The sequence below is a fragment of the Giraffa tippelskirchi genome, chromosome 1 (assembly GCF_054371585.1).
Source record: "Giraffa tippelskirchi isolate mGirTip1 chromosome 1, T2T-mGirTip1v1.2.pri, whole genome shotgun sequence".
Taxonomy (NCBI): domain Eukaryota; kingdom Metazoa; phylum Chordata; class Mammalia; order Artiodactyla; family Giraffidae; genus Giraffa; species Giraffa tippelskirchi.
The window spans coordinates 197,577,419-197,598,720 of record NC_137275.1 but is presented as its reverse complement, the minus strand read 5'-3'; the positions used below and the strand labels follow the sequence as shown (position 1 = coordinate 197,598,720).

Sequence of the window (21,302 nt, the reverse complement as noted above, 5' to 3'; positions counted from 1 at the left end):
AACCAGAATCCAGGGTGATCCTGTGAAAACACAAACTAGATCATGCCATGCCCACCCCTATTCCCACTCTGTCACTGTGTTAAATTCACAGTCTTCTTTATACACTTAAGATGAAGCTCAGATTTCTAGAAGGCCCTGCCTAGTCTGTGACCTCTCCAATCTCATCTCACCCCAATCCTCCACAACTCCGTAAGTCCCACCAACAATTCTTTCATGTCCTCCTGAGTTCCACATTCCTTCCAATTACAGGCTGTCCTCTGCATGAAATGCTCTTCCTTCTACTCCTAGGCTGGCTTACTTCATACCATCTTTCAGATCTCAGCTGAAACACTACTTCCTCAGAGGAACCTTCCGTAAGAGCTTGTCAGGAGCCACTTCTACTGAATAGAATTTACCAGTTTGTAATATTATATTTTTCAGAGTATTTGTTTAATATCCAATTCCCCAACAAGACTATAAACACCATGAGGACAGGGACCATATCTGTTTTTTCACTACTGTAGCCACAGAATTTAGTGGCAGCCACATAGCAGGTCCTAAATAAATTAATCAGTTTGAATTAATATATTTATGCTCTTAACACTTATTAGATTATATTAGGACAAGAAGAAGATATAGGAGATATGGAAAATATAGGAGCCATAATATTTAGTGAATTCATTTGCAGCAAATGGAAACTGTGATAATGTGCTGAAAAATGACCCCCCAAAAGATAGTTATGGCTTCCCAGGTGGTTCAGTAGTAAAGAATCCGTCTGCCAGTGCAAGAGACACAGGAGACCCCAGTTCGATCCCTGGGTTGGAAAGATCCCCTGGAGAAGGAAATGGAAACCCACTCTACTATTCTTCCCTGGAAAATCCCATGGACAGAGGAGTCTGGTGGGCTATAGTCCACAGGGTCACAAAGAATCAGACACATCTGAGCACACAAAAGATATCTATATCCTAATTCCTGAAACCTGTGAATGTCACTTCATATAGCAATCAATAAATAAGGAAAAAAGGGAGAAGGTCTTTAGAGGGGATTAAGTTAGGAATCTTGAGGTGGGGAGATTATTATCCTGGATTATCCAGGCCAGCCCTACATGCAATCACAAGTGTTCAAAAAGAGAAAGGCTGAAGGAGATTTGACACACAGAAGAAGTGGGGGATATGAGAACAGAACAGAAAGGAATTTGAAGATGCTGGTATTGAACACTGGAGTGATGCAGCCACAAGTCAAAAAGTGTTGGCCACCAACAGAAAGTAAAAGAGTCAAGGAACAGATTGTCTCCTACAGCCTGAGGAGGCAATGTGGCTCTGCCAACACCTTGATTTCAGCCCAGTCACTCTGGTTTCAGACTTTTGGCCTCCAGAACTGTGAGAGGATGAATTTCCATTGTTTTAAACCAACAAGTTTGTGGCAATTTGTTATAGCAGCTATAGGAACCTAATATAGAGTCCATCACATTATTCTGCTACAACACAGTGGTTATACTGGAGGAAGTTCTACTCTCTCCCTATGTTCCCCATCTGAATTGCACCATTGACTATTCAGCCACGGATAAACATGGCACCTCCATTCTCAGCACCATCTCTACTCCATATTCCCAAAGTCAAGAATTAGTGATAAGGAAAGAGAAAACAAAAGAAACAACTGACCACCAAGGATAAAAAAAAAGCTCAGGACTTATGTCCAACCCAAAGTAAACGATGCCTTAATATTGCCTCCAAAGTGCTTTTGGACCCACAGTGAAATTCTGTTTTCACTTATACAATGCACTAAATTATTTATAATAGACAAACAACTACCTTCAAATACCTAAAGGGTCATATTCATGACATTTAAAGGCCTTGTACTTTCAAATCTATCTTTCAGCCTACCTAGGGGTCATGGTTTTTGCCCCATATATTAAAGGTATGGATTTGGCAAAGTGATAGCATATATGCCCTGGTTCAAGACAATCTATAATTTTGTAAGACAAGATGCTGAGAAATATACGTTTTCAACGACTTATTTTAGCTCATTAGAAGTCAAATACTACTTATGAGGTGATGTGTACTGTGAAGAAATACATTTTAACATACTTGTAATGTTCCCACTTATATGCAGAGTACATCATGCCAAATGCTGGGCTGGATGAAGCACAAGCTGGAATCAAAATTGCCAGGAAAAATATCAGTAACCTCAGATACACAGACACCACCCTTATGGCAGAAAGTGAAGAACTAAAGAGCCTCTTGATGAAAGTGAAAGAGGACAGTGAAAAAGTTGTCTTAAAACTCAACATTCAGAAAACTAAGATCACGGCATCTAGACCCATCACTTCATGGCGAATAGATGGGGAAACAGTGGAAACATTGACAGACTTTATTTTGGGGGGCTCCAAAATTACTGCAGATGGTGACTGCAGTCATGAAATTAAAAGATGCTTGCTCATTGGAAGAAAAGCTATGATCAACCTAGACAGCATATTAAAAAGCAGAAACATTACTTTGCCAGCAAAGGTCTGTCTAGTCAAATTTGTAGTTTTTCCAGTAGTCAGGTATGTATGTGAGAGTTGGACTATAAAGAAAGCTGAGTGCCAAAGAATTGATGCTTTCGAACTGTTGTGTTGGAGAAGACTCTTGAGAGTCCCTTGGACTGCAAGGAGATCCAACCAGTCCATCCTAAAGGAAATCAGTCCTGAATATTCTTGGAAGGACTGATGCTGAAGAAGAAATTCCAATAGTTTGGCCACCTGATGCAAAGAACCAACTCATTGGAAAAGACCCTGATGTGGGAAAGATTGAAGGCGGAAGGAGAAGGGGACGACAGAGGATGAGATGGTTGGATGGCATCACCAATGCGATGGACATGAGTTTGAGTAGGCTCTGGGAGTTGGTGATGGACAGGGAGGCCTGGCATGCTGCAGTCCATGGGGTCACAAAGAGTCAGACACGACAGAGCAACGAACTGAACTGAATATTCCCACTCACAGGACAGGGATAATAGCTCTCTTGCTAGAGCAGCCATCTTGCTATTATTTCATTCAGTGCCTCCAGATGGGAAAAGGATATTAAGTCATTGGAAATTAATCCTGCTAAAGGATATCGGAAATTTTCAAAGCTGTTGTCAATACGGCTCTGCAGTTTAAGATGAACATACGTGAGGTGAATTTCACAGCAGTTAAAATCTGCTTGAAGAAATGACTATCATAAGAGCTGTGTAAGAGAACATAAAGAGAACTCTAGATGATGAGGGGGAGAGAGAAAATGTGGTTGAAGGAATTCAGTGAGGTAACACAATGCTGCCCAATTTTGACAGAGGCAAGGCAGGAAGGTGAGGATATTTTAATGTAAGAAAACTTCCCAAGCAAATGTGCTTCTCAGACAGTCCAGGACATAACTGGGCATCAGTTAAAAACTATTAAAAATATTTCACTTATAATATTTAGGGAGTAGGAAAGAATTTTGGAGATCACTTAGCTCAGCTGCCCCATTTTACAGATGAGAAACTGAAGCGGGCAAGGGCTAGGTCACTCTCCCAGGGACAAGTAGCTGTCAGGTGGCCCAGTTGGGATGCACACTCAGGTCAGGTGGGCCCTCCTCCAGTGCTGTGTGCTCTGCCTCTCCTCACTTATTTCAGACGTTAGAGATTTGTCTACTAGCTTAAATAATGACAAACTGTCTACTATTTCTTAGAGGCAAATTAAGTGTTAAGTTGCTGCTGCTGCTGCTGCTGCTAAGTCGCTTCAGTCGTGTCCGACTCTGTGCGACCCCATAGATGGCAGCCCACCAGGCTCCGCCGTCCCCGGGATTCTCCAGGCAAGAATACTGGAGTGGATTGCCATTTCCTTCTCCAGTGCATGAAAGGGAAAAGTGAAAGTGAAGTCGCTCAGTCGTGTCCGACTCTTAGCGACCCCATGGACTATAGCCTACCAGGCTCCTCCGTCCATGGGATTTTCCAGGCAACAGTACTGGAGTGGGGTGCCATTGCCTTCTCCGAAGTGTTAAGTACTGTCAGCCTATTCTATTGATACAATGAGCTATTTCAAGCTGATTGCTTTTTACCGGTTCTTTTTATTTTTATTTATTTATTTATTTTTACCAGTTCTTTTTAATAGGAACTTCAAACAGACATAGCACCCCGATCATCTTCCTGTTCCTCCTTTACCCTTTGCTTCCCCTTAATCTCCTTGGTGGTAGCTAGCTAGTTGATCAAATACTCTGTTTTCATTGAGACTATACTGGTTTCACAGCTGAGTCATCACCAGCCACACTGGAGACTGCAGCCTGCCATGTGGCTGCACCTTTGCTGAGTGAGGGCAAGTGCACGCTGGTCCATGGGCACCAGATGTGGTGTGTGCCTAGCCATCACACTCAGGGGCTCTAACCTCTCTGCTGCGGTGCCCCCAGCCCAGAGGTGCTGGCCTGCCAAGCAAGGGCTGGCTTCTTGACTTGTGATAGACACAACTTAGGATGTGAGTGACTTGAAGCCATGAACCCTGTAGATGTCCCTTTTCTAAGTTCTTCTGCTCATGCTTCCTCAGTGGGGACTCATGGCCATCTGATGACAGCAGTGCACCTCTCCTTCATCACATATTCTTTGAATCTCACTCCAGACTCTACGGAGAGGACACCTGTGACTTTGTATAATGGAGTTTTTATAAGAATAATTTGCAGGTACGTTTTGTCTATCTCTAGACCATCATTTATAAAGCCCTGTGGGAATCTGATCCACACACCACCCACCAGTTTTAGGCAAATTAAAAATAAGATTCCTCACAATGAAGGATAAACTAAAACATGATACTAGAAAAATCTTTATTTGGAACTTTCCTAGTGGTCCAATGGTTAAGAATCCACACACCAAAGCAGGGGACACAGGTTCAGTCCCTGGTCCAGGAAGATTCCACATGCCTCTGAGCAACTAAGCCCCTGCATCACAACTACTGAGCCCACACCCTAGAGACCACAGGCTGCGACTACTGAAACCTGTGCGCTCTAGGGCCTGTGCTCCATAGCAAGAGAAACCACCACAATGAGAAGCCAGCACAATACAATGAAGAGCAGCCCCCACTCGTCGCAACTAGAGAAAGCCCACACACAGCTCCCAGAGCCAAAGAATTGATATTTTTGAACTGTGGTGTTAGAGAAGACTCTTGAGAGTCCCTTGGATGGCAAGGAGATCCAACCAGTCCATCCTAAAGGAAATCAGTCCTGAATATTCATTGGAAGGACTGATGCTGAAGCTGAAACTCCAATACTTTTTTGGCCACCTGATGCAAAGAACTAACTCTTTTGAAAAGACCCTGATGCTAGAAAACATTTAAGGAGGGAGAAGGGGCAACAGAGGATGAGATGGTTGGATGGCATCATCGACTCAATGGACATGAGTTTGAGTAAACTCTGGGAGTTGGTGATGGACAGGGAGGCCTGGCGTGCTGCAGTTCATGGAGTCACAAAGAGTCGGATGCTACTGAACTGAACACACAGCCCCCAGTGCAGCCAAAAACAAATAAATAAATAAACAGTTTAAAAATCATTATTTTAAATATGTTCATATCAGTGGGGATGAAAGGGATGATGTAGTTTATAGTCTTAGTTAATGTATGTCTGACATTATGTCTATAATAATAAGTTATTTTGTTATTACATATATAATGACAAATAGTTTGAGCTGTCTTATATGTAGTTTCTTTTCTTATTTTTTGTTTCTACTAAATTAAAATGCTCACCTGGAGAGATTGTCTGAAAGGGCCACAAGTGTTTGGAGGCTCTGTCTTTTATATTTGGATGTTCACATTCAGTGTAGTCCTAGAAATTATGGGATGATTTTTCACCAAGGACTTCTTTCAGTGCTAGTAAACATAAACTGACAGGCACATTATATTCAAGAGCTAGAAGACTGGACTGAATATTTCATCAGGATTAAAGCAACAGATGCCTAATCTACCTTTTGGTTGCATTTGGCAAGCATCTTGCAGCATTTGGGTATGGTTTTGGTTCAGCTGGTAAAGAATCCACCTGCAATGTGGTAGACATGGGTTCGATCCCTGGGTTGGGAAGATCCTCTGGAGAAGGGAAAGGCTACCCACTCCAGTATTCTGGCCTGAAGAATTCCATGGACTACAGTCCATGTGGTCGCAAAATTCCATGGACAACAGTCCATGGGGTCACAAAGAGTTGGACATGACTGAGTGACTTTCACTTTCACTTTTTCATACTATAGCCTCAGTTCTTTCTCTAATGACTGAAGATCCATTCATTCAGCAAATATCTACTGACTACTGCAGACATAGCTAGGCATAAGGGTACAGGAAGAGACAAGACTGGATCTTTGTCCTCACAGACTCACAAGATAACAGGATTGCTCTTAAACATTAAATATCTTCATGTTCAGGTCCAAAATAGCATTTCACTTGAAAAAGCTAATAGAAATGATAATAATAGAAATAATAGAATAATAGAAATGGCTTTTACAGACAGTAAACAGCATCACAAAGATAAGTTTTTAACTCATTCCACATTCTAAAGTCTTTTGTGAGGCACCTTCACCTCCACTAAGTTATTTGCTGCTCATTTTCTTCATATTGTGATAAATTGACACACTTTTCACTACTCCTTTCAACTACAATCAGGATTAAGAGTCACTGTGCAGATCACCCACTGTTCTCTGAGAATGAAATAATGTTGTTATTCACATTCTAGTGCAATTTCTTTTATTCATGTAGCAATGTCCCTCCTCCTTCCTTACCTGTCACTACTGATTCCAACATACCTTTTCATTCTCTTTCATGATTCACAATATAATCACTGACCAAAACAAACAAAACATGCTTCCCTATGACAAGGATTTTCACTGAACAGAAACTCATCAAGCAATTCTCTTTCATATGAGTATTGCACATAATAATCTGCACATCACTGGTTTTCCTCAAATGTAAAGTAAAAGAGCTGGTAACATGTACTATTGTATAACAGTAACTGTTTTTCCATACTTGTATCATGAATATTATGCAATATCCATTAGATAAAAGCATTTTTCCAAGTACCCTATTCTGCTTTCTCTGAGAATCACACTTTTCATTAACTTTGGAGACAATCTTAATGAGATTTCCAACATAGTGCAATTTGTGCCTGGTTTTCTCTATATGGAGTATAGTCATTTTGACTTCTCTGAGTTCATTATAGAATTTATAAATTTCATTTTGAAAATCACAATTTTGGATATGTTTTGGAAAAACTTAATAGATTTACCTCTGTTTTGTTAAAAATGACAGAAAAGCTTCAATGACATCATGGCACTATTTGAGAAAAGGGCACTGTGAAATGGTGTTGAATGGACTACCAGTTCAATAAAATGTAATTTCAGATATTCACCATTATTTTTTCTTCCTTTTCTGGCTGCTTATGTTAAATCATGCTACTCAAGTAGTCATTTGTCACATCAGCTTAAAAATACATATTCTATCTCTATACTGGTATCCTGTTCAATATTTACAGTTAACATTATTATGAGCACTAGTATTTACCTGACTCATTCCATTCTACTTTTGTTCTTTACCACTGAGCCTTTTTAAAAATTGGTATATAATGACTGTAAAAAATGAAAATTTATGTGAACAAAAATGACAGATGATGTAAAAATATGTCAACTGAGATGAACTTCATTTAGCTGACCAAGAAATAGCCAAGACAAGGCGATTGATAGTCTTTTCTAACATACACAATCTTTAAGAGTATAAAGATTATTAAGAGCAAGAATACTGTGAAAATGATGATGTTATTTCTAATTTATGAAACATGTGTGAACAAAATGATCTTACTGATCTATTCTCTGAAACTGTCAAAGCACCCATAGACCACTTGTCAGAATGGGCTGGGATAGGAGGGAATCCATTTGGGCCACAATGAGTAGTTACTCTCAGCTTTCCAGCTTGACTTAGGTCTGTGTAACACTCAGTCAAATAACTGTCATGGATTTCAGACTCCATTGTCAACTCAAACTTAATCTCATGAAGAAGTATTTATCTTCTCCTCTCATTCTTTACCCCATGTCCAACTTCTAGCCAGCCCTCCCATCACAGTTGGTCTATGCAAATTTCTCCTCAACATCACAAGTCAAGAAGCTTGGGATAATCTCTGTTCAATTTCTAATATTAAAGTAGGGTCAAATTCTACTGCTATTCTTATAAAGACAGTAGTTCTCAATCTCATTAGAATCACTTGGAGAACTTTAACAAAATTAAAATGAACCATTGCCTAGACTCCACAGCAGATCAATTTAATCAGAATCTCTGGATGCGGTTCAAACACTTATGTTTTTAAAAAGCCTCCCCAGTGATGCTAACAGGTAAGCCAGATGAGAATCACTTCCATAAGCCATCTCCCACAGTAGACCTTCAATTATTGTGCCCACCGATCCTACCCACCTGTTGAGATTATTTTCTCTCATCAGGGCTACTGTGACAAGTTCCCTGCTGAATTTCCTGGATCCAATTCTGGATCCCCTTTACATCTATTGTTATCACAGTTCTCAAAATAGCCTTCAACATCTTTCCCTTTGGCTATGTCCTTCAGGACAATGGTCTCAACTTGACTAAACTCTGGAATCCACTGAGGCCTTTAAAATACCAACAGCCAGGCTGCACCACACATTAAATAAATCATCACCTCTGGGGATGGGAACCAGGAATGCTAAAAATCAGCCAAGATAGAGAATCAGTACTCTAGGACTGCAGTATCTTTCGATGACCACCACATCTAGGTTAATCTAGGTACCATGACTGAGTTTGGTTCTGGGCTTCCTGACAGCCATTCTCAACAAGGAATTTTTTCTACTCAAGAGCTCATGCTCCACTGGCAGAGACAAACATGAAAAACTAATCTTTAAATCACCGTGACATTAAGTTCTATAACAGAAATATTAAGTACTCTATAGGACACAAAGGAAGGAGCAGTGAGTAAGCAGTCTACGATACTGGGGAAGGCTCCTCAGAGGAAATTATACTTGAATGGGATCTTGAGGGTCATCAGGTTCAAAGAGAATGGGGCAACAGATGTTTTCTCAGAAACATACATTTACCCTTTGATATATTTTTTATTAAAATTTTTATTACTGACACATACTGATACATAATTTTTCTCTTAGGTGATTTTGATCAGTTAGTACAGTTTCAATCTGTTTTTTTCATTAATATTCTTAGTTGTCACAACCATAGGTACATTTTTATCTTGCATTTTTCTGTGAGTTTACTTTGCTTTTTTTAACAGAAATTTTTTTTCTATTTTTTAAAAGAAAATAATTTTTAAGCAATTTTAGGTTCAGAGCAACACTGAGCAGAAAGTAGATTTCCCATATATGCCCTGCCCCTACACATAGCCTTCCCCACTATCAGCATCCCCCACACCACAGGGATACATTTGTTCCAATTGATGAACCTACCTAAGTTCCTTACATCCTTACCTCCCAGAGTCCATAGTTTATATCAAAGTTCACTAACTATGCTTTGTCCAAACTCACAGAATGCTCAATAAAGTTGTAAGTTCTATGAGTTTAGACATAGTGATGTGTATCCACCAAGATAGTATCATACACAGTAGTGATAATTTCACCACCCTAAAATCCTCCATGCTCCGCCTAGGATGGGTATCAGCTTCCTCTGTAGGCTGGTGGAAAACTGGCTGCCACAATGCTAGACATCACATCCAGACGTGATAAGATCAGGGAAAGAAGAGAGGTGACTTTTCCTGTGTGTCTATTTCTCTCAGTGAAGAAACCTTTCTCAGAAGCCCTTAGAAATCCTCAGATTTCCTCGACCAGAATCTTGTCAAACATTGTCTTGCTTAGCCAGATTCTTGGGAAGGGAAAAAGGGACACCAAGTTTGATTTAGATGAGCCAGGACTGCCTCATGGAAATGTGGACAGGATTCACCTTCTCTGAGACACATAGGGAGATGCAGACAACCAAACAAAATCAAAGTTTTTCCAGCAAGGAAGAAAGTGGGACAAGGTTTTAGGCAGGCAACCAATAGGTTGGTTCAGGTTTACATCATATTAGAAACAGGCTATAGAGTGTAGTGGTCAAGGACATACACTCTGGAGTCACAGGCAGTGAGCTCATATTCCACTGAACCAATTGCTATCTAGTTCTCTGGGCTTCAGTTTTCTTCTTTCTGAAAAAAGGAATAATTAGAGTTCCTAACTCAGAGGATTGCTGGGAGGATTAAATCTATAGTGCTTACAATAGACTCTAGCACACATTAAGGCTTAATACATGTTACTGGCCATCTCCACAGCCTCTGTAATAGGCTATAATAGCTAACAAGCAGGGACATGCCCAATTAAGTACTCAGCAAGTTCATTTTGTTTTTCACATATTAATAACTTAATTAAAAGGGCCATTTCTTCTTATTGGGCTTCCCTGGTGGCTTAGACGGTAAAGAATCTGCCTGCAATGCAGGAGACCCTGGCTGGGGAAGATCCCCTGGAGAAGGAAATGGCTACCCACTCCAGTATTCTTGCCTGGAGAATTCCATGGACAGAGGAGTTTGGCAGGCTACAGTCTATGGGGTCACAAAGAGTCGGACAAGACTGAGCAACTTTCACTTTCTTCTTATTACTAGTATAAAGTTGTTACTGACTAAAAGTAATTACAGCTGGAAATACTTCAATAATCCATTGCTCCCTGGAAAATATATTAAGAGAAATATAATAATTATTATTATTTATAATGAATATTTATTGAGCCTTTACTTACTGTGTGCTGGAGACTGCTGTAAATGTCTTACATGCATTATCTTATTTAAACCTAAAACTAATTTATGGAGTCAAGCTTATCAGTAAAACATTATTAAATGTAACCTCAAGCTAAATATAGCTTTATCTTTAAAGTATAAGTGTTTTCACAGCATAATGTCAAATGAAAATTTGAGAGGCCTAATTTCTAGTTCTAAGATATGTTTTCTCCCCTTTCTATGATCTCTACCCCTACTTTAACATTGCTGAAATCAAGATGCATCTTACATTTTGTGCTTATGCTTACCATAATAACATGTGTATGTCCCACTGTTATTTACTTGGTGACACATTGATAAAAGGGAGGAAGCACAGCAGTTCCAGCCATCAGGGAGTCAGGCTCCATGTTTTACTTATTAACTCTCATTAACCAAATATATGCTGCTTAGATGCTCTCTTCCACAAAGGGCCTTAAAAGGGGAACTCGGTGACTAATTACAGTATTACATTCCCCCTGGAGCCAGTAGCCAAATAATTTCCACTTTAAGTGGTAGAAATTATGTGAAGCAGTTAGGGCTTGAACATTAAAGACTAAGTCATATGTCCCCAATCCTGCTGGTGGTTCATAGTCAAGATTTACCACTTTGCTTCAGTTCAGGAACCAAGTAAAGCACTGAAAATTCAAGGACATCATTTAAATTCTGGATCTATCATTAATTTGCTGGGTGCTACGGGCAGTTACAGAAATGCCCTGGGCTCTCATTCTTCATCTGTTAAAGGATATCAACTGTCCCTACAGAACGTCTAAGGATATTAAGAGTAACTAATGAGATTGTTTTGGTTCCAACATAACTCAAATTTTCTCCCACTCATATCTGTTTCCTCTTTTACCACACACGAAGGCCCCAATGTCCCACTCTGTGAATGATTCAACCTATTAAGGAAATCAGCTGCTCGCCTGCAGCTAATAATATAGTTCTGCTTCATTACTTCTTGAATGAATTTCATTTTCTTCAATCTTCTATAAGACTCTATTCAATTTCAAAAAGGTAGGTGTTAACAAGAAATCAATAGCACGAAGAATCAAAGAGAGATGTCACCTGGTTGATGGCAATGGCTTCTGACCGTGGCTTTTGTGGGAAACAGAAGCAATCAACATGGAACTCTTCTACCATCCTACCTGTACCCACTCCACACATGCCTTCTCTTCTGTGACAGTGAGGGAACCTTTTTTGTGCCTGTCAAAGACTCACTACTTTTATTATAGAGCCCTCTTCCTTCTCACCACAATGATGCATATAATTGCTGCCAACATCACCTGTCTTCTCATTCTCTCCTTTCTCATCAATTTCTTCCTCTTTACTCAGACCTCATCAGTCTACCAACATGCTCTCATAAAGTCTGTCCTTAAAACATCCCCTCTTGACTTCACATCCTTAACCATAAACTTCCCTATTCCTCTGCTCTCTTTATGGGATTCCTTCAAAGAGCCTCCTTACTAGATATCTCAACTTACTTTCCAACTCCCTCCCAATTCTCTCCTTTAGTTAGTTAGTGAAGTTGCTCAGTCGTGTCCGACTTTTTGCTACCCCATGGACTGTAGCCTACCAGGCTCCTCTGTCTATGGGATTTTTCCAGGCAAGAGTACTGGAGTGGTTTGCCATTTCCTTCTCCAGAGGATCTTCCTGATCCAGGGATCGAACCCAGGTCTCCCACATTGTAGGCAGACACTTTACCGTCTGAGCCACCTTCTCACAATGCTATCACCATTGTTCGCTTTAAGGTTACCAGTGACCTCCACTGGACCAAATCCCATAGTTCATTCTCAGGGTGTGTATATTTCATGTCCAGCGGCTGACACACTTGGCTATCATGTCGCAGTTCTCATCCCTCTTACCTTCTTTATCTCCTTCCACGATGTGCTTTTCAGTCCCATGACTTTAAATACCACCTGAATCCTGAAGAACCCCTCCAAATTCTTATCTCCAGCTATGAGCTTCCCTGTGAATTCCAGCTACATTTCCACTAGACATTTCAAACTCAACAAATTTAAAATCAATCCTGATTTTCCCTAACAACCTTATTCTTTCCCTGCTATTTCCATCTCAATAAAAATAACACCACTGGTTTTTTTTTCAGATCCTAAAACTTGAAGTTGTCCCTGATTCCTCTTTCTCTTACATCTTACATACAATTCACTCTAAAATTTCACTAACATGATCTTCAAAATATCCCAAATTTGAACACTTCTCACTTCATCTACTGTTACCATCCTAGTCCAAACTACCATTATCTCTCACAGATTTCTCTATTAGCTTTCTAATTTGGATACCTGCTTCTGCCCTTACCTGCCCCTATCTTCCAAACACAAATAACAAGCATCTATCCAGAATCACATTTTCCAGGTATAAACCAAATCATGTTACTTACTACATAAAACCTAAAGATGGTGCCCCCATATCACTCAGAACAAAAGACCTAGAAGGCCCTACAGAACTGTGTCCTCTGTAACTTCTCCAATTCACTATCACTCTTTCCCTAGTTCATTCAACACCAGCTGCCAGGCTGTCTTTCAACATGCTAAGCATATTCTTACCTCAGGGACTCTGTCTCACCTGGCCTTCTGCCTTGCTTTGCTCAGGTCTGTGCTTAAGTATCACATTATCAGAAAGTTTCATCTGAATCTGCCATCAGTTCAGTTCAGTTGCTCAGTTGTGTCCAACTCTTTGTGACCCCATGGACTGCAGCATGCCAGGCCTCCCTGTCCATCACCAATTCCGGGAGTTAACCCAAACTCATGTCCATTGAGTCAGTGATGCCATCCAACCGTCTTATCCTCTGTCATCCCCTTCTCCTCCCACCTTCAATCTTTCCCAGCATCAGGGTCTTTTCAAACGAGTTAGTTCTTCGCATTAGGTGGCCAAAGTATTGGAGTTTCAACTTCAACATCAGTCCTTCCAATGAATACTCAGGACTGATCTCCTTTTGGATGGACTGGTTAGAGCTCCTTGCAGTCCAAGGGAATCTCAAGAGTCTTCTCCAATACCACAGTTCAAAAGCATCAGTTCTTCAGCACTCAGCTTTCTTTATAGTCCAACTCTCACATCCATAAATGACTACTGGAAAAACCATAGCCTTGACTAGATGGACCTTTGTTGGCAAAGTAATGTCTCTGCTTTTTAATATGCTATCTAGGTTGGTCATAACTTTCCTTCCAAGGAGCAAGCATCTTTTAATTTCATGGCTGCAGTCACCATCCGCAGTGATTTTGAAGTCTAAAAAATAAAGTCTGCCACCGTTTCCACTGTTTCCCCATCTATTTCCCATGAAGTGATGGGACTGGATGACGGTAGTTTTCTGAATGTTGAGCTTTAAGCCAACTTTTTCACTCTCCTCTTTCACTTTCATTAAGAGGCTTTTTAGTTCTTCTTCGCTTTCTGCCATAAGGGTGGTGTCATCTGCATATCTGAGGTTATTGATATTTCTCCTGGCAATCTTGATTCCAGCTTGTGCTTCATTCAGCCCAGCGTTTCTCATGACGTACTCTGCATATAAGTTAAATAAGTAGGATGACAGTATACAGCCTTGACGTACTCCTTTTCCTATTTGGAACCAGTCTGTTGTTCCATGTCCAGTTCTAACTGTTGCTTCCTGACCTGCATACAGGTTTCTCAAGAGACAGGTCAGGTGGTCTGGTATTCCCATCTCTTTCAGATTTTTGCACAGTTTATTGTGATCCACAGTCAAAGGCTTTGGCATAGTCAATAAAGCAGAAATAGATGTTTTTCTGGAACTCTCTTGCTTTTTTGATGATCCAGAGGATGTTGGCAATTTGATCTCTGGCTCCTCTGTCTTTGCTAAAACCAGCTTGAACATCTGGAAGTTCACAGTTCACGTATTGCTGAAGCCTGGCTTGGAGAATTTTGAGCATTACTTTACTAGTGTGTGAGATGAATGCAATTGTGTGGTAGTTTGAGCATTCTTTGGCATTGCCTTTCTTTGGGATTGGAATGAAAACTGACCTTTTCCAGTCCTGTGGCCACTGCTGAGTTTTCCAAATTTGCTGGCATATTGAGAGCAGCACTTTCACAGCATCATCTTTCAGAATTTGAAATAGCTCAATTGGAATGCCATCACCTCCACTAGCTTTGTTCATAGTGATGCTTCCTAAGGCTACTTGACTTCACATTCTAGGATGTCTAGCTCAAGGTGAGTGATCACACCATCATGATTATCTGGGTCATGAAGATCTTTTTTGTATAGTTCTTCTGTGTATTCTTGCCATCTCTTCTTAGCATCGTCTGCTTCTGTTAGGCCCATACCATTTCTGTCCTTTATTGTGTCCATCTTTGCAGGAAATATTCTCTTGGTATCTCTGATTTTCTTGAAGAGATCTCTAGTCTTTCTCATCCTATTCTTTTCCTTTATTTCTTTGCACTTATCACTGAGGAAGGCTTTCTTATCTCTCCTTGCTATTCTTTGGAACTCTGCATTCAAATGGGTATATTTTTCCTTTTCTCCTTTGCTTTTCACTTCTTTTCTTTTCACAGCTATTTGTAAGGCCTCCTCAGACAGCCACTTTGCTTTTTTGTATTTCTTTTTCTTGGGGATGGTCTTGATCCCTGTCTCCTCTACAATGTCACAAACCTCCGTCCATAGTTCATCAGGCACTCTGTCTATCAGATCTAGTCCCTTAAATCTATTTGTCACTTCCACTGTATAATCATAAGGGATTTGATTTAGGTCATACCTGAATGGTCTAGTGGTTTTCCCTACTTTATTCAATTTGTCTGAATTTCGCAATAAGGAGTTTATGATCTGAGCCACAGTCAGCTCCCAGTCTTGTTTTTGCTGACTGTATAGAGCTTCTCCATCTTTGGCTGCAAAGAATATAATCAATCTGATTTCGGTTTTGACCATCTGGTGATGTCCACGTGTAGAGTCTTCTCTTGTGTTGTTGGAAGAGGGTGTTTGCTATGACCAGTGCGTTCTCTTGGCAAAACTCTATTAGCTTTTGCCCTGCTTCAGTCTGTACTCCAATGCCAAAGTTGCCTGTTACTCCAGGTGTTTCTTGACTTCCTACTTTTGCATTCCAGTCCCCTATAATGCGAAGGACATCTTTTTTGGGTGTTAGTTCTAAAAGGTCTTGTAGTTCTTCACAGAACAGTTGAACTTCAGCTTCTTCAGCATTACTGGTCAGGGCATAGACCTGGATTATCGTGATATTGAATGGTTTGCCTTGGAACCAGAACAGAACAGAGATCATTCTGTCGTTTTTGAGATTGCATCCAATTACTGCATTTAAGTACTGAATTTGCCATAAAAAATAGCAAATTTCCTCACTCTCAGTTCCTTCAACCTGCTTTATCCTACAGAGCACTTTCAACCTGACTACACAGCACATCTTTGTTTGTTTATTATGTCTTCTGCAACAGAACTTCAGCTCTGTGATGGAATGGACTTTGTCTGTTCTGAGTCTCTGGAACAGTATTTGGCATATAGTAAGTATTCAATAAATATTTGTTAATTGACAGACTGAGTGAATGATTAAATTCTTGGGCTTTTTTCTTTTTCCTGAAAGGGATAACTTTTTATTGCCATATTGACTGGCTCAGGTAACTTACACCCTGGCCTAAAAGGCTTCACATTGAACTCCACTCCCATAGGAAGCCCCTGCCTTGCCTGCTCTGGCTCTACAGAGAGCCCCCAGAGTAGGTCCATCTGACTCCTGAGACCCTGAGTTTTTTCAGGGCACAGACTGTGGATTTACCTTTCATCCCTCATGCTAAGGGTTTCTGGCACAAATTGTCTATTGACTGTTTTCAGATTTAAATAATATGCTAGGTATGACTGAGCAACTCCATGGAGGAAAATAAATAGCCCAGATATAGTGAGATAAAGCATTAACTGTACCTAGGTCTTTCGAAAAATTATCTTCATAGCATAAATTTTTTCCATAGCATAGGGCTCAACAATCAGACAGCAATAATTGAAAGAAAATAACACTTGAGATATATATAAAAAGACAGGTAGGATATCGGAGGGAAACAAAAAGCCAAGTGCAAATAGTATAGTTCAGGTTATAAGAGAAAAAACTATGAGACAATATAATCATCTCCTCTCTGAAGCGTAATACAGTGTTCAAGAACCATAATTACTGCAGTAATACTAGACAAGACAAAAAGATTGTCCTGGTCAAATTGAATGGATTTTGTCTTTAATTTCCATAAAAAGCTTGGTTTCAAAAGCTCATGGGCATTCTATGCCTGGTGCCCAACCTACCCAGTAGGCAGAAAGAGCAAGAATGATGATAATACAAACTAGACATTCATTCACTGCTTGAGTTTCTTCTAAATGCCAGACTGTGCTAGGCACTGAGGACACAAGTATGAATAAGACACAGGAGACCATGAGCTCCTTGAAAACTGAGGCTAAGAGAAGGAGGCATGGACACACACCGGCACAATAGAGTACAAAACGTGTAATAAGAAAAACACATGGATATATAATGAGAAAGAAGAAAGCTACAATGAACTTACTCTGGGGGATCAAAAATGTATCCCTGAGGATGAAAGTCCTGAAATGGGTTTTCTGGGGTAAGTAGAAGCTCACCAGGCAGCAAGGGAGGGGAGTGGGGAAACAGGGAGGGCAAGCTAGGCCAAGGAACAAGATGCAAAAGGGTGCAGAGGCAGAAAACCCTTGGAGTGTGAAGGAATCTGGACAGGAGAGATCATTGTTTCTGTTGAGTGCTGTGTTGAGACATGGGCAGAGGCAGACAGCAAAGGGCCTTGTGTAAGATGCTAAGGGGATAAGCAGCCAATTCTAGTTACTTTTCAGGCAGGTTGGATGATTCTGACAACGGCGTAGTGAAAGGGCTTGAGGGGAGACAGGCCAGAGAGGCATGAGCGCCTGAGAGGAGGCTTCCTCCAAAGCTCCAGTGAGATGTCAGGGGCTCTCATCAGGAAGCACCTGCAGAAGAGAGAGGAGAGGGCCATTCCGAAGATACTTTGGAGAAAAAACAGGCAGCGCTTGGTGACTGATAGATGCAGAGAACGTGAGGTCAGCAAGAATTCAGGCTGACTTGAAGGTTTGTGCCTTAAGTCACTGAATCGATGTCCCACTAACCAGGAGAGAAGAGGGAACGGAAGTGGGGAGGGAGGAAGGTGACAGCTGTTAAAGAGATGGCTGTTTGTACCTGTTCACTCGGCCGGGTGTGGCAGTGGGGCCTCCACTACACTCAAGTTGTTCTCTGGAGCTTCCAGAGCTGGCCTGAGGAGGAAATACGTGTGAGTGCCCTGGCCTCTCGGAGAAGGCAATGGCAGCCCACTCCAGTCCTCTTGCCTGGAAAATCCCATGGACAGAGGAGCCTGGTAGGCTACAGTCCATGGGGTTGCTAACAGTCAGACATGACTGAGCGACTTCACTTTCACTTTCCCTTTCATGCATTGGAGAAGGAAATGGCAACCCACTCCAGTGTTCTTGCCTGGAGAACCCCAGGGACGGGGGAGCCTGGTGGGCTGCCGTCTATGGGGTCGCACAGAGTCGGACACGACTGACATGACTTAGCAGCAGCAGCCCCAGCAGCTCTGGCCTCTGGCCTCTCTGAAGAGACATGATGTCACAGGGTTGGGGACACTGCTTCCCTGGCACCGTGCCCCCACACTTGTTGCATCACACAAAGGCCACATTAAATGAAGCAGAGTTGACACAGTCAACCCCATCTGCTGACAGAAACCGAAAAACCACCAGACTTGGCATTGCACAGCCTTCAAACAATACAGGAAGCTTATTGGCACATGAATAAGGCTTTGGAGGGTAAGCATGGAATTTTTGAAGACTTCAACATTTTCTTCTATGTTTGTTTCTTCTTAAGTATTATTACTTCCATGTAAGATAAACATTCCAGCTATAGTATGAAAATATTTTGAATTTTATAGAGTTTTCATAAATAAAAACAGATTAATAAGTTTTTACTTTCTAAACTACCACTACAATAATCAGTTTCAATCAGCTCTTATTAGTATCATTATAATGCAGATTACAAGAAAAAATGAAGACTGCCATAAAGTCCTTGAAGGAAAATTCTTAGTTCATGAAGGAAGGGTAAAACAAATGTTAATTAAAAGAATAAAGGTCCAGGGGAGTTCTGTTTTCAAGTAGGGTGAAATAAGCCCACTTCACCCTCTCCCTCCCAATGAATGCCAATCTTAAATACTGACCAAATGTATAGAGCAACTACCAGAAGACTCTGAAAAAAAATTGTAGCAGGAGATTTGTACATGAAGATCAGAATTTAAAATACTATTGAGCCAGTGGTGAAATCCCTGTTTTTTCTGCAGCATCCCTCAGATGAAACTCAAAGCAATCTGAAAGCCAATGAAAAGCACCAAGGCAAGGACAGATAGAGCTCCAGGACAAATCCTCTAATTCAAAGGAGGAACAGGATGGAGAGGAAGAACACCCAAAGCTAAAAGAGAGGCCAGAAGGGGAGAGACACGGAAAGAAATCCCCTACTTCCTCTTCTTTTCTTTCTTCTCTTTGCTCACATTCTACCCCTAGGCAATCCTGAGTGACTGTGGTGACAGGAAGTAGAGACTTTGGGGTGGAAAGCCCCTAAAACTGAGGGTGGGAACCTCCCTTTACTTTTGGAGTACTGTGATCCTGAGAGGCTAGGGGAAAACACCCACTGCTTTTTTTTTCTATGTCAATACTCTTGCTGCTTGGCCCTGGACAGGGGCAGAGTTGTGGGCAGTATGTCAAAGGGGGGCAACCAAAGCCCCAGATTTCTGGCCAAAGCACCAAAAAAAGGAGGACCGGGTATCAAAAATGCCAACGAGAATGCAGAGAGAAGGGGGCTCAGGGACCAACAACGTTGTTTATAAACTCCTGAGCTTACTCCCAAGCTGTGCATGTAGGGATCTGATCTTAAAAGGCATACTGCCTTTAAGATCTGATCTTAAAGGCATAGACATTGAGAGCTGCACTAAGGGAAAGACCATCTCCCAGCACCGACTGGGTAGTACATGAGGGACAGATCCAAGCAACACTGCAAAGACTTCTACAACAGAGCAGACTTTGAAACCATAACCTACAGAAGGCTGGTCAGAACTTCCTGCCTAAACCCAATTGTACCTGCTCTAAAAAAAGAAATTAACCTAATCCCTAGATTTAAACAAGACCCCAAATCTCATAATATTCAGAATTTCCAGGATACAATCTAAAATTACTTTGCTTATGAAGAATCAAGAAAATCTCAGTCACGTGGGAAGAAGTCAACAGATGACAATGTGGTGATGACAGAGATGCTGAAACCACCTGACAAAAACTTTAAAGTAATTATTGTAAAAATGTTCAGTGAAGTAAGGATGAACACACTTGAAATGAACAGAAAAAAGGAAGGTCTCAGCAAAGAGACAGAAGTCATATGTAGCATTATTTAGCACAGCTAAATTATGGAAACAATCTAAGTGTCCATCAGTGAATGAATGGATAAAGAAAATGTGATACACACATGCACACTCACATACACCATGATGGAATATTATTCAGCCATAAAAGAAAGAAATCCTTTATGCTAAGGTCAGACAGAGAACGACAAAATGACAAACAACTTATGATCTCACTTATATATGGAATCTTAAAAAAAAAAAAACAACTCGTACAGAGAATAGATTGGAAGTTGCCAGAGGTGAGGAGTGAAGGTCAAAAGGTACAAACCTTGGAGCAGGAACTGGCAACCCACTCCAGTATTCTTGCCTGGAGAATTTCATGGACAGAGGAGCCTGGCGGGCTACAGTCCATGGGGTTACAAAGAGTCGGACACGACTGAGCAGCTAACACACACACCTTTCTTCTACAGTCTCTACCCTTGAGTATCCTGTGTCTTTATGAGAAATATGAAGGCTTGACTTAACAATACACTTTCATATTTAAGGAGATAAAGATGTATGTATGAATGTACCAATTTTAATGAAATGATTGATATTTTTGAAAAAAAAAAAAAAAGGTACAAACTTCCAGTTATAAAATAAATAAATCCTAGGATATAATGTAATGTTCTGGGCTTCCCTGGCGGCTTAGATGGTAAAGAATCTGCCTGTAATGTGGGAGACCCGGGTTCAACCCCTGGTTTGGGAAGATCCTTTACAGAAAAGGGATCCAGTATTATTGCCTGAAGAATTCCATGGTCAGAGGAGCCCGGTGGGCTACAGTCCATGGGGTTGCAAAGAGTCAGACACGACTCAGCAACTAACACTATACTAGCAGGATGTAACATTCAGCATGGTCACTATAGTTAAAAACACTGTATTGTATATTAGAAAGTTGCTAAGAGAGATCTTAAAAGTTCTGATCACAAGAAAAAAATTTTACCTATGTGTGAGGATGGATGTTAACGGGACTTATCATGGTGATCATTTCATAATATATACAGATATCTAATCATTATGTTGTATATCTGAAACTAATACAATTTTACATGTCAACTATATCCCAATTTTAAAAAAGGAAGAAATAGAAGGTATAAGCATAACCAAATGGAAGTTGTAAAACTGAAAAATACAATATTTTTAAAATTCACTTCTTTGAATAGGCTCCATAGT

The 21,302-nt window shown here is 40.7% G+C and overlaps 1 protein-coding gene and 1 long non-coding RNA gene across 15 annotated transcripts in view; one reads left to right on the top strand and one right to left on the bottom strand.

The window, feature by feature from the left end:
* The window catches only part of AOPEP (aminopeptidase O (putative)), a 406,505-nt gene that overhangs the window by 239,190 nt on the left and 146,013 nt on the right, over positions 1-21,302 (bottom strand). The window lies entirely within an intron of this gene.
* The window catches only part of LOC145518355 (uncharacterized), a 29,467-nt gene continuing 26,585 nt past the window's right edge, over positions 18,421-21,302 (top strand). The window contains exon 1 of the long non-coding RNA XR_014062844.1: positions 18,421-18,516. This is a non-coding gene — a long non-coding RNA (uncharacterized LOC145518355). The remainder of the gene's footprint in view (positions 18,517-21,302) is intronic.